Below are 13,919 nucleotides of genomic sequence, written 5' to 3' on the forward strand. Positions count from 1 at the left end.
CCTGTGATACAGAGTAACAAAGCATCAATCATATACACATAGACTCAATCTGGCTACAATCTCAGCTGCCATAAAGCAGGACAGGACTGCTGCTTACAATGGGGATCAGATAGGATCTGTGCAGCCACTGGGACAGAATGTTCTGTTATCCAGATAGAATCTCAGCTGCCATAAAGCAGGACAGGACTGCTGCTTACAATGGGGATCAGATAGGATCTGTGCAGTCACTGGGACAGAATGTTCTGTTATACAGATAGCTAGAATCTCAGCTGCCATAAAGCAGGACAGGACTGCTGCTTACAATGGGGATCAGATAGGATCTGTGCAGCCACTGGGACAGAATGTTCTGTTATACAGATAGCTAGAATCTCAGCTGCCATAAAGCAGGACAGGACTGCTGCTTAGAATGGGGATCAGATATGATAAAGCAAAATTTTTAGCTTGATCAAATGTAACAGATTTCCCCACAAAACATGGCAGTCTGATGGCAGATTCCTGTGACACAGAGTAGCAGGTTGGTTCTCGGGGGTTTATAGTGTTAGTAAATAGAACAAAATGAATCCATGTTCCTGTTGATAATATTTTCCCATACACAAAGTCTACAGTCGCATCCAGCAGTGACCCAAAGCTCCATGAGCTGCACTCAGTATAAATATATATATATACATAGATCTCAGTAGCAAATGGAAGTGGAGGACTCAGTAGGAAACATACATGGGGGAGGAGAGAAGGACCTGTAGTAAAGGGGCAGATATGGGGTGGAGCAGATATCCAGTGGGGTCGTTATGGCAATTTAAAATTTTCTCCTTCCTTTATTGAGAGCACCCCATGGCCTAATCCTTCCATGTCATTGGACAGACTCACGTTGCACCCCATCACTTCGGGGCCCCCCAAATCAGCTGCTGTTTAGTGGCAGAACAAGGAGACGCCAGGCTGTTTATTATGGAAACAAGAGAGAGAAGAAAGGGCTTGTGTGTTGCTCCCCAGAGACTCAGGTATAGGTGTTGCCTGGGCAGCTGAACAGTCAGAGCAAAGTCACCTTGAGCCCATGATCCTGGCACAGAGGGAGCAGGTGAAGGCGAGGTGTATGGGGAGCCTGGGGCAGTTCTTTCCCCTGCAACATCCAACAGTCACAGCTTTACTCTGCCCCTGCACTGCTTCTCTTTATTTCCCTGCTGTCTATATTATTCCCTGCACTGCTGGTTCTGATTACTGAAATAATAAGAGCAGAAACCTGAAAACTGCTGTATAGAAGCACACAAGGGAATCATATGGGATTCATGGCTGGGGGAGATCTGGCTGGTCAGGACCAGCAGTGCAGAAATATAATCCGCCAGACTGCTGCTGCTTCCATAGTAATTAGTTCCTGCAAATAAATCATCAATTAATATGGTATAGATCTCAGTACAGTCTGCAGCGTGCCTCTAAATGAAGTGTATGTCGGCTATGTAATATCTGTATGTAGGGGTTAGGGTTGCAACATTTTCTGAAAAAAAAATTCCGGCCTTCCTATATATTTATCTTTATTCCCTATTAATAACATTGGGATCACTGACCTATATATTTATCTTTATTCCCTATTAATAACATTGGGATCACTGACCTTCCTATATATTTATCTTTATTCCCTATTAATAACATTGGGATCACTGACCTTCCTATATATTTATCTTTATTCCCTATTAATAACATTGGGATCACTGACCTTCCTATATATTTATCTTTATTCCCTATTAATAACATTGGGATCACTGACCTTCCTATATATTTATCTTTATTCCCTATTAATAACATTGGGATCACTGGCCTTCCTATATATTTATCTTTATTCCCTATTAATAACATTGGGATCACTGGCCTTCCTATATATTTATCTTTATTCCCTATTAATAACATTGGGATCACTGGCCTTCCTATATATTTATCTTTATTCCCTATTAATAACATTGGGATCACTGGCCTTCCTATATATTTATCTTTATTCCCTATTAATAACATTGGGATCACTGACCTTCCTATATATTTATCTTTATTCCCTATTAATAACATTGGGATCACTGACCTTCCTATATATTTATCTTTATTCCCTATTAATAACACTGGGATCAGCCATCATTTTTACCGGCCAGGTGGCAACACGGAGCAGATTTACTAAGCTCAAGTGAATAGTTCGAATGCAAAAATATTCGAATTTCAAAGTATTTTTTTGGGTACTTCGACCATCGAATTGGTGAATTTCGATTGAATTCGATCGAATCGAATGATTCGAACGATTCGAAGTATAAATCGTTCGACTATTCGATATTCGAAGTTTATCAGTGTTAGCCTAAGGGGACCTTCCAGAGCACTTTTCTAAGTTTTTTTTTGATGGAATAAAAATCATTCCAGTGATCATTCGAGTTCGATCGAACGATTTTCATTCGATCGAATGATTTTCATTCGATTGAACCTTTTGCGCTAAAATCCTTCGAATTTGATATTCGAAATTCAAAGGATTTTACTTCGAGGATCGAATTCAAGGGTTTTTTAACCCTCGAAATTCGACCCTTGATAAATCTGCCCCTAAGTGTGACACATGGGCTATTATGTTTAAAGGGGTTGTTCACCCATGAGTTAATTTTAATATGATGTAGAAAGTAACAATAACAATACATTTGTATCATTACAGAGCATGTGTGTTTATTTAGATGGAGTCAGTGACCCCCATTTGAAGCTGGAAAGAGTCAGAAGAAGACAATTGTTCAATTGCCCTGTATATGGGTCAGTAGGATTTATTTCTCCTATGGCTTGGAAATACCCTGGGTTTGGCCAGATAAGAGCTGCACCATATGTAGAGTGGGAGAATTTCTTTTTCAAGGTTTTTTCAGATTGATTTTTCCTATGGCAGTTGCACATTTGGCCAAGAGGTGTCAAGTTCTGTGTGTTACACAAACAATCAAGCAGCAGTCAAGTAGGTTTTACTGGGACAGAAGGTCTTTGATACTATGATACAAACTCACAAATTATTTTACTGAAAAGCAACAATAACTTTACTGGAAATTGACCAACTGCAACTGCTTGGGGCCAGGGAATAATAAGGGGCCCCAACAGCTGATGTGACTCTATAATAACCAGTCTTTCTCACTGCTGGAAAGTTCATGTAGATAAATATTTTTCTGTACAACAAATTAAACAAGTTAAAGGGCATGTAAAGGCAAAAAATAAAATCCCATTTTTACTTTCTTTAATGAAAAAGAAACCTATCTCCAATATACTTTAATTCAAAAATATGTACCGTTTTTATAAGAAACCTGTCTGTATGCAGTGAAATTCTCCCTTCATTTACTGCTGTGGATATGAATTGTCAGACAGTCCCTAACTGCTCTGCAGGGAAACAATCATACTTATGAACAGCAGGGGGAGCCCCCACCTTACTTCCCAGCCATGCAGAACTCAAGAAGCTTTGTTTGTTTCCCTGTAGAGCAGTCGGCGACTGTGTAGAGATTTGTATTGGATTTTATTTTTTCCTTTACATCCCCTTTACTGTTTCCAACTCCAGCTGCAGGGACAAAGATCATGGAGCCAGATTTAAACAGATAAACTGGGATTCTATTTGGAGGATTATTTTGCTGCAGCCACTGGTTCTGCAGAGTTGGAGAAAGTTTATATTAAACAATACAAAAACTATAAAATCCACATTAGATTACATGACAACACAGGACCCAGTGCAGTCTGTATATTCTGATTATTAATCAGTCTTGTTGTATCGGCTTCTGGCAGATATTATTTGACTTGTGCTGTTTTGATAATTTATGATGATCCCTAAGCAGCCCAGATCACACTGAGCATGTGCACAGTCTTGGTCTTGCAAAGATGTATAACAAAGTTACAAGATGGTGACCCCCTGTGGCCATCTTTGAAAGCATAAATCATTGGTTTGATTAGGCTTGTGGTGCAGTAAGTTCATGTTTATATTTAGTATACAAAATACAGCATTTCTAGCCTTAGTCTATTTTACACTTTACTTCTACTTTAAGACAGGCATAAGGAGATTTTGTAACTAAATTACATAAGGGAGAGGTGTACTGGATCTTTGACTTGCAGACGCGGTTGCCACTGGGATTAAATTTTATATTTGATGTGACTTGTTATGTATAATTATATTGTATCCATTTTTATATTATGAGTTTTAACTCTGTAAATTGTACTTAACTGCTTAACCCCGGAACATGGAATATGTTCTATTGGAGAGACTAAGGGAGGAACTCCATGATACCGCAGGTGCCGACGCGTCGCCATGCAATGAAACGCATGCGACGTGTCTGATGTTCTGAAGATACAGGAAGTGAAAAAGAAATCGCAGGTAAGAACTACATATATCCGACTGTCGGATGAAAATGCAGCGTGCAAGTTTTGTAGATCTTATAGTCCATACATGCATCCGACCCCTGCAGAAGATTCTTCTACAGTGAAATCTGTGGTCCAGCTGTAGTGTGGACCCCAAGTCTTCCAGGAGCAGGAAGTGAGCACTTAAAAGTGCAGTAACATGAAATTTTTTTTAAAAGAAAATTTCTACTTAACAAAAAAAAAACCACCAACATTGTCGCCCTGTCGCCATTTCTGAAGAGGAGCGCAAGCAGAGAATCGGTAAGTAATTTCTTAATAAAGTCTTTGCGAATTTAAAGTTAAAACTGCCTTGGTGGGGTTTTTTTTGTTAAGTGGAAAAAAAATTAATTTTTTTTTTATGTTACTGGCCCTTTAATGGGGTTGTTCACCTTTGAAATAATTTTTAATATATGGGTAGGACTACATGGACGTTTTGGCAAGATCCAATGCACTGCGACAAAACGCCTGCGACAAGTCACATGCAACAGAAATAAGGTAAGAAATAGAAATGTCGGATGAAGTCGCAGTGTTGATCCGCAGCATTTTGTCGCAGCATATCAGATTGCGCCAAAAACGTCCATGTAGTCCTACCCTGATGTAGAGAGTGATATTCTGAGACAATTTGCAATTGGTTTTGTGGTATTTGAGTTATTTAGCTTTTTATTCAGCAGCTCTCCAGTTTACAGTTTCAGCCGTCTGGTTGCTAGGTTCCAAATTACCTTAGCAACCATGCATTGATTTGAATAAGAGACTGGAAAATCAATAGGAGAGACCTGAATAGAAAGATGAACAATAAAAAGTAACAATAACAATACATTTGTTTCCTTACAGAGCATTTGGTTTTAGATGGGGTCAGTGACCCCCATTTGAAAGCTGAAAAGAGTCAGAAGAAGAAGGCAAATATTTAAAAAACTATATAAAATAAAAATTGAAGACCGGTTGAAAAGTTGCTTAGAATTGACCATTGATTCTATAACATACTAAAAGTTAAATAAAAGGTGAACCACCCCTTTAAAGGGGAACTATGGCAAAAATGATGAGATTTGATATACGCTTCCTCATACTGAAATAAGAAACTTTCTAAATACAATCCATTAAAAATTCTGTACTGTTTCTGAAATAATCAAGTTTATGTTCACTATTCCTCTCTCAGCATCTGTTTCTCTTCATTCTGTCTTCATGCAGCAGTTGGGTGTCAGATATTCACTGACAGTTACATCCAATATATCTTATAGGGGGGCATTTCCCACAGAGGAGGGCACAAGGGCTTATGATAAGGCTATGGATGTGCAGCAGGAATGAGTGACAGTGGGGCCCCAGCAGGAGGGCATCAGGGTATTTTGCCCATAACACAACAACAGGCAGAGGCAGTGGGAGAGTCAGTCATTCCAACAGGAACATGAGGTGAAACAAAGGGAAATCATGAGAGATCAGTGAAGGTGACGGTGCTGTGTGGGGTTACTAATTCAACTCTCTACCCCCCTGTACCCCCATCTCAGGTGCAATTGCTTCACCCAAATTACTATTGAGGCCAATGAAAGAAAACCCCGGATCCAGCTGAGACTGCTGCAAAACTGCTTTCATCATCACACAATGAGCTCGAATCTAAAGTCTCGTTATCAATTGTAACCCCAGAAATCAGTTCCCAGCATTTTATATACAATACGTTCTATTTATACTGTATAGTGATCCTTTAAAGGGCTCTGCTCACAACACTGAGTCCATTTCACAGTACATTCACACCAATAAAGCTCATTCAATGAAGAACTGAACCTTTTTGTCATTCTCTAAAATAAGTCTAAACAGCCCCAGAACAACTCAATGTAACATGATTTTGAGCTTTTTAGAGCAACGGGGTTGACAAGCAGCTAATATACTAAAGCTTGGGTTACATTTGACTCGAAGGGGCATATTTATCAAGGGTTGAATCTTGAATTGAAAAGTCAAAGTTTTTATTTGGTCAAACAGGTCCATTTTCGATTGAATAGATCCGTATTTGGCCGAATTCAGTAACAGTATTCAGCTCATTCGATCAAATTTGATTCAAAGTTTTTCCCAAAAAAACTTTGATTTTTCAAAGTCCACCAATGGACTCCAAAAAGGTTCTAGGAGGTCCCCCATAGGCTAAAACAGCAATTCGGCAGGTTTTAGACAGTGAATGGTCAAAGTCAAATTTTTGAGACAGTACATGATAAATTTCGATATTCACATTTTTTTCAATTTCAAATCGAATTTGCACTATTCCGTAGTCAAAGTACACAAAAAATATCTTGAATTTTTTTCCATTCGAAAATTCACCTCGACCATTTATAAATCTGCCCCTAAATCTTAAGGCTGGGCCTTCGCAAAGTGGAAGAAAAGGAAACGTGGTGTAGTGAAACTACAACTACCACAGGCTACTGTGTAGAAACTGAATAAGAAGAGGAGGTTGTTGCAAATCAACAGAACAGGCTAGGACAGAACATCAGAGACAACTGTATATGAATTCCCTGAGGATCTAGTCAAGGCAGTACAGCAAATGTTTCAAAAACTTTAACAAAAGAAATAATGAAGGCCAATTGAAAAGTTGCTTAGAATTAGCCATTCTATAACATAATAAAAGTTAAAGTAAAGGTGAACCACCCCTATAAGAAATGTATCTCATCTATAAATTTAGACCCCCCTCAAAGAGCTGCTTTAGAAAGACACAACAAGGTGAAAAGTGACACTTTCAACTTCAATATTAGAAAAACAGTGACAAATAGAAAGTATTAATGTATAGAGCCCAGCGGGAGAGCCTTTTCCATGTATGTATTGTTCTATAAACCAGTGGTCCCCAACCTTTTTTGCCCCAGGGACTGGTGTAAAGCCCTAATTTTTTGGCCGGAGGAGGGGTGCAAACTGCTCAAACCAAGTCAAGTTCGGGTGCACCAGCATCAAGTCTCGTACGTCTGCATCAAATTTGGACTTGGCGGCCCAGTTCAAGTATGTCCGAGGCCCAGCAGTTGGGGACCCCTGCTATAAACAACATAAGAAAAAGTCCTGTACTATTAATGGGGCTTATTTTAACCACTGGGAATTCCTTCTCTTTAAGATAAAGGCTCCCAATTACCAGGGCAGTAAAAGCAATTTCTTGCAAGGTGAGACTTTGATAACACTTGGCAACCAAAACAAGGAGTCACATAGTGATTAGCAGCAGATATGCTCAATACCAGTGGTCCCCAACCAGTGGCTCATGAGTAAAATGTTACTCACCGACCCCTTGGATGTTGCTCTCAGTGGCCTCAAAGCAGGAGCTTATTATTGAATTCCAGGCTTGGAGGCAAGTTTTAGTTGTATAAAAACCAGATGTACTGCCAAACAGACCCTCAATGTAGGTTGACAATCCACATAGGGGCTACTAATAGCCAATCACAGCCCTTATTAGCCACTCCCTATGACTATTTTCATGCTTGTGTTGAGAGAGATGAAAAGACAACAGGTGTATATGTGTATCATATCTTCATCCAAGAATAAAGTGCTGAGATGAATTCATTGGATAAATCCATTGAATGAAAATTCAGGAGCTCAGTCATTTACTGAATTCAGCTGAAATGACAAGTAAAAGTGTCTTGTGCAAGACTTCAATTCATAATCCAAGTGCTGATGAAATCACTTGAAATCACTTGAATTCACTGCAATCCATGAAAAGATCATCAGGTAAACTGAGTGTTCTTATGAGAGTAGAAATTCCAGAGATTCTCTCAGCAGCGCCACCAGTAAAAAGTCCACGTTCAAAAAGTTCTGCATGAAGGAAAGTTAAAAAGATGAAAGTATAAAAAAAGTAGAAGAAGTTGTAAAATAACAAATAGTGGCCTGTGCTCATTTGCAGGGGACTGGGATTTTTGTGGGTAAGTTGTGACAGTTTTGTGGGTGGGCTTTAGCATGCTCAGCACATACACACATACACAGCACACAACTGTAACAATTAAACACACATATATACACATATCCACTTTTGTTTTGTATAAAGTATTAGCCTAATAATAGTCAAAAGCAGTGATGTCATAATGTTCAAAATCAGGAAGTGATGTCACAATGGTCAAAAAGCAGGAAGTGATGTCATAATGGTCAAAAGCAGTGATGTCACAATGGTCAAAAGCAGGAAGTGATGTCATAATGGTCAAAAGCAGTGATGTCACAATAGTCAAAAAGCAGGAAGTGATGTCATAATGGTCAAAAGCAGTGATGTCATAATAGTCAAAAGCAAGCTTAGAGCATTCAGTTCCACTCTTGTATCATTTGCGGTTTAGCTTCTGACCAGACTGGTTGCATCATCTGATCAGTGTTAATCGCATTTACTTTGTTTTACTATATATATATATCTATATATATATATCTATATATACATAAATATATATATATATCTGAACAGAGATTTTCATCTTATTCATCTATTAACAACAATCGGTAAGTATATCGCTTTATGTAGCAAAATTACTTTTTTACCTGAGATATACAATTCTATATTATCCACACCTACTATATTTAATATAAATTTACCAACACCAACATTGATTCAGCAGACAGAAGCATTTCTCTCGGGAGAGATGAAACAGTGTTGGTAAATGCATAATAATCACAGTGTGTTTAGATTTAGGCTTGGGCTCACTTCTGGTTTAGGGGATTAAAATAAGATATGGGAATACATTAGGCAAATTGCATGGCACTGAGGGGTTATTTATCAAAGGTCGAATGTCGAGTTTTTTATACCTCGATTTAACTCGAATGACCTTGAATGACCTTGAATTTAATTAAATGAACTTTAATGAACTCTAATGAACTTGAGTGAACTCTAATGAATTCTAATGAACTAAGAACTTGAATGGTATCTTATTAAAAGGAGCAGTAACATCAAAGTGTTTTGAAGTAATGGAAATATCATGTAGGGGCACATTTATCAAAGGTTGAGGTGAATTTTCAAATTAAAAAAATTTGAATTTCAAGCTTTTTTTTGACTAGGGCATAGTACACATTTGATTTGAATTTTAAATATTTGAAAAATATTAAAACATTCGAATATCGAAATTTATCATGTACTGTTTGTTTAAAAATTAGACTTCGACCATTTGCCATCTAAAACCTGCCGAATTGCTGTTTTAGCCTATGGGGGACCTCCTAGAAACTATTTGGAGTCAAATGGTGGACTTTGAAAGATCAAAATTTTTTTTGGGGAAAAACGTTGATTCAAATTCAAACAAATTACTGCGATTCGTACAATTCAAATTCAGCCAAATACGGACCTATTCGATTGAAAACAGACCTATAAGGCCAAAAAAAACTTTGACTTAATTTCGGTTGGTCTTTTTGAATTTGAATTTCAACATTTTTTAAATTCAACATTTGACCCTTGTTAAATATGCCCTGTAGTGTTGCCCTGCACTGGTAAAACTGATCTGTTTGCTTCAGAAACACTACTATAGTTCATATAAACAAACTGCATTGTTTGATGTTACTCTTCCTAATAAAAAACTCAAATAGCTTGAATTGATCGAGGTTTTAGGCAAAAAACCCTCAGATAAAAACTTGAACATCATGAAGGCTATTAACATTAAATGGTTCAAGGGACCTCCATCATTGACTCATACATGACCTCGACAGGTTTTAGATGGTGTATTTTTGGATTTCAGCTATTTCCATGGTTGGGGTATAATAAATTTCAAAATTCAAGTTTTTATTAAAAAATTTGAGTTTTGACCAAAAAAACTCTAAAACTCAAAATGTTCGTGGAAAACCCAAAACTCAAACCTTAATAAATATGCCCCGTTTCCTGAAATCAACTTGATATAGTGAGATGAGGCTTTATGAAATGCTCACGACTGTGAATAATAGAAATAGAAATAGTATAGTAAATGTTGGTTATAGAACCCTTATCAAACCTTATTTTAGTTTATTGGATTCTGTGGGGTCTATTTGCCAACAATCAAATTACAAGTTTTCCACTAATAATAAAAATTTGTAATTTTCCTACATTTCTAAAAAGGTCTAAATAAGCCTTTAATGCCAAACGTCAGCAAGTACAAGTTGTGGAGGTGCAATAGAAGTCAATGGGAGGTGTGCTGATCCTATTGGACCATTTTAAGCCATTTTTTTAACAGAATTTTATAATTTTATAGGTATTTAGATTTTTTTTGCTTTGATTTGTCTGAAAAAATGCACATTTTTTAGAGCCTTTCAATGCATACGTTTTATGATTGGAATTTTTAATAAATTCAATGACAATCGTGATTTTAAAGTTTAGTGGTGGTTTCAAAAACCTCTAAAACCATTAAATCTGACCTTTAATAAATAAGCCTCCACAACTGGTGCAGCGGAACTTCCATATCAAATGTTCATTATTTCCAAAGAAAAATAAAGGTAAAAGTCTGACATAAACTCACTGCTATATGTTTCTATTCTTTATGTTACAGAAAATGTTTCGAAGACTTAGAAAAGCTTTGAGCAAGTTTTTCAGACCCCGCAGAAGGGTAAGTTTACTAATAGCTTTTTTAGCATAATAACCCAAGAAGAAAATGCACTAGGAACAAATTGTTTGCAACAAATATAAGAATGTTTTACTCTTTCATTGTAATGAGCAGTGATGGGCGAATTTCTCCCATTTCAGAGAAAAATTAGGTGAAAAATTCATGGGAAAATAGTGAAATCAGAAAGCTTCACGATAAATTCGTGAAATTCAGACATTTTCACAAAAAAATTGTGAAATTCTGACATTTTCACGAAAAATAGTGAAAATCGAACATTTTCACGAAAAATCCTGAAAATTGGAAATTAACGCCTGCGTCCAAGCTGACACTGGCGTTAAAGTTAATGGGTATCCGAATAATGTTAACGCGCACAGATTTTGATGCGAGCGACTTTTCGTACTCGTGTCCAAAAAACACTTGACGCGGGAAGTTCGCTGCAAATTCATGCCATTCGAATTTATTTGCCCATCACTAGTGATGAGTGATTGCACTGGGGAAGATTGATACTTATAACTGTATTATTAGTGAATTCTTTAAGAATAATTAATATATTGGGAAAATCTTTTATTCCTAAGATGAATTAAATACATTAATAAAGTGGTAATAAATACTATTTTATATAAACTCATTCATATATACACATCCCATAATTATACTGGAATGCACAGTTATGTGGCCCTCAATAGATAGAAAATGAGTAGCGATGGGCGAATTTATTCGGCAGGTGCAAATTCGCAGTGAATTTCCTCATTTTGCAGCTGGTGAAAGAATTTGTGAAATTGGCGTGAAAGTTCGCCTGCGACAATTCTGATGCTGGCGACAATTAAAGGTGCCCATTGGCTTTAATGCAGGTCAGAATGTTCGGCGGCGGAAATTTTTTTTGCCACTGGCATCAAAATTCACGATTTGCAAACTTTTCCCTTTTTTTTTTCATAAAAGCAAAACCGGAGAACTTTGCCCATCACTATTACTCTGCTGCTTTACGTCTTTCAATAAAATAGTTCCTGAGTTAAAGTGACTCTGACCAATAACAAAGTCAAATTGAAATGATGTCGTTATTAAAAAGTCTCTTTTTTTTATCTTTACAGGAAAATAAAAGCAGGAAGAACGATCCACCTGTTCAACTTCCTGAAATTCCTGAGGTTTTACTGACGGAAGAACCTGTGAAACTTCCAGGTATCAAATTGTTGTCACTGGTTTCCTGTTTGTTATTAGTGTTTGTGAGAATATTATTATGACCAACTTTTCATCACTTCCTAGTGAAAGTAAAAACACCAGAAACACCAGAGAGTGAAGAATTAGTGAATGAAGGAGAAGAGAAAAAAGAACAGCAGGGTGTAGAAAAGGAAACACCAGAGAGTGAGGAATTAGTGAGTGAAGGAGAAGAGGTAAAGGAACAACAGGGTGTAGAAAAGGAAACACCAGAGAGTGAGGAATTAGTTAGTGAAGGTGAAGAGATAAAAGAACAACAGGGTGTAGAAAAGGAAACACCAGAGAGTGAGGAATTAGTGAGTGAAGGAGAAGAGGTAAAGGAACAACAGGGTGTAGAAAAGGAAACACCAGAGAGTGAGGAATTAGTGAGTGAAGGAGAAGTGGTAAAGGTACAACAGGGTGTAGAAAAGGAAACACCAGAGAGTGAGGAATTAGTGAGTGAAGGAGAAGAGGTAAAGGAACAACAGGGTGTAGAAAAGGAAACACCAGAGAGTGAGGAATTAGTTAGTGAAGGTGAAGTGGTAAAGGAACAACAGGGTGTAGAAAAGGAAACACCAGAGAGTGAGGAATTAGTGAGTGAAGGAGAAGTGGTAAAGGAACAACAGGGTGTAGAAAAGGAAACACCAGAGAGTGAGGAATTAGTTAGTGAAGGTGAAGTGGTAAAGGAACAACAGGGTGTAGAAACAGAAACACCAGAGAGTGAGGAATTAGTTAGTGAAGGTGAAGAGATAAAAGAACAACAGGGTGTAGAAAAGGAAACACCAGAGAGTGAGGAATTAGTTAGTGAAGGTGAAGAGATAAAAGAACAACAGGGTGTAGAAAAGGAAACACCAGAGAGTGAGGAATTAGTGAGTGAAGGAGAAGTGGTAAAGGAACAACAGGGTGTAGAAAAGGAAACACCAGAAAGTAAGGAATTATTAAGTGAAGGAGAAGATCGAAATGAAGAAGAGGCAGAAGAAAATAAAACACACAAGTGTGAGGAATTAATCAATGATGAAGGAGGTAGAAAGGAAGACAAGAGCGTTAAAATAGAAATTGAAACACCCAAGAGTGAGAAATTAGTGTTCCAGCAACAGGAGAAGACTAAGTATGTTCTACTAGTGCCTGGATTTTGGTTGCTTTTCAATCCTTTTTGTTACACTAAGACAAACACATAGCAGCTCCTTAAGAGGAATAATCCTTTTGTAGCACTTGAACATTAGTTTGAAGTGTGGCAGTGGCCCATTTATATTTATTGCACCGCAAGCACATTTCAGGTTGGAGCTTCAATTCATCATTTATAGAAGGGAGACACCCCCAAAAATGGTTGTGGTTCTCATCCCTGGCCTCTCTGCACCTTCCCACTATTTGTAACCCAGGAGACTGCTGAGATCAGAGGGGCCAAGTGATAGAACTAAGTTACATAAAGTTTATCACTAGATGATCAGGATGATTTCACATTAAAGACCAGGCAGAGATTTTAGAAGGCATCATGTTTTGGATAAATACACGGGTTGCTTTGCACTGGAACATACAAGTTCCACCAGTAAATACAAATATTCTGTTCATTTAGTGAATAACTTACCCCTATCATAAAATATAAGGATAATTCATCAAACACTTCCATGACCAGGTAAACTGGCCAAGCACTTTTATACAAGTCATTGGACTCCAAGGTGATTTCTAGTTTCCTCATATTTAACAGGGGCTACAGTATTCATTATAAAGTGCCAGTGAGTCATGTGACAGAAATGACATCACTGAGCAGAGATTATAACTGATGACATCACTAAGCACTGTTTAGAAGGATATCATTTACAGGGTTTCTCTGGCTGTTGTGTATTATATATGTATTTAACACTTTTCAATGTGCTTTCAGAG

The sequence above is a fragment of the Xenopus laevis genome, chromosome 7L, assembly GCF_017654675.1.
Source record: "Xenopus laevis strain J_2021 chromosome 7L, Xenopus_laevis_v10.1, whole genome shotgun sequence".
Lineage (NCBI taxonomy): Eukaryota > Metazoa > Chordata > Amphibia > Anura > Pipidae > Xenopus > Xenopus laevis.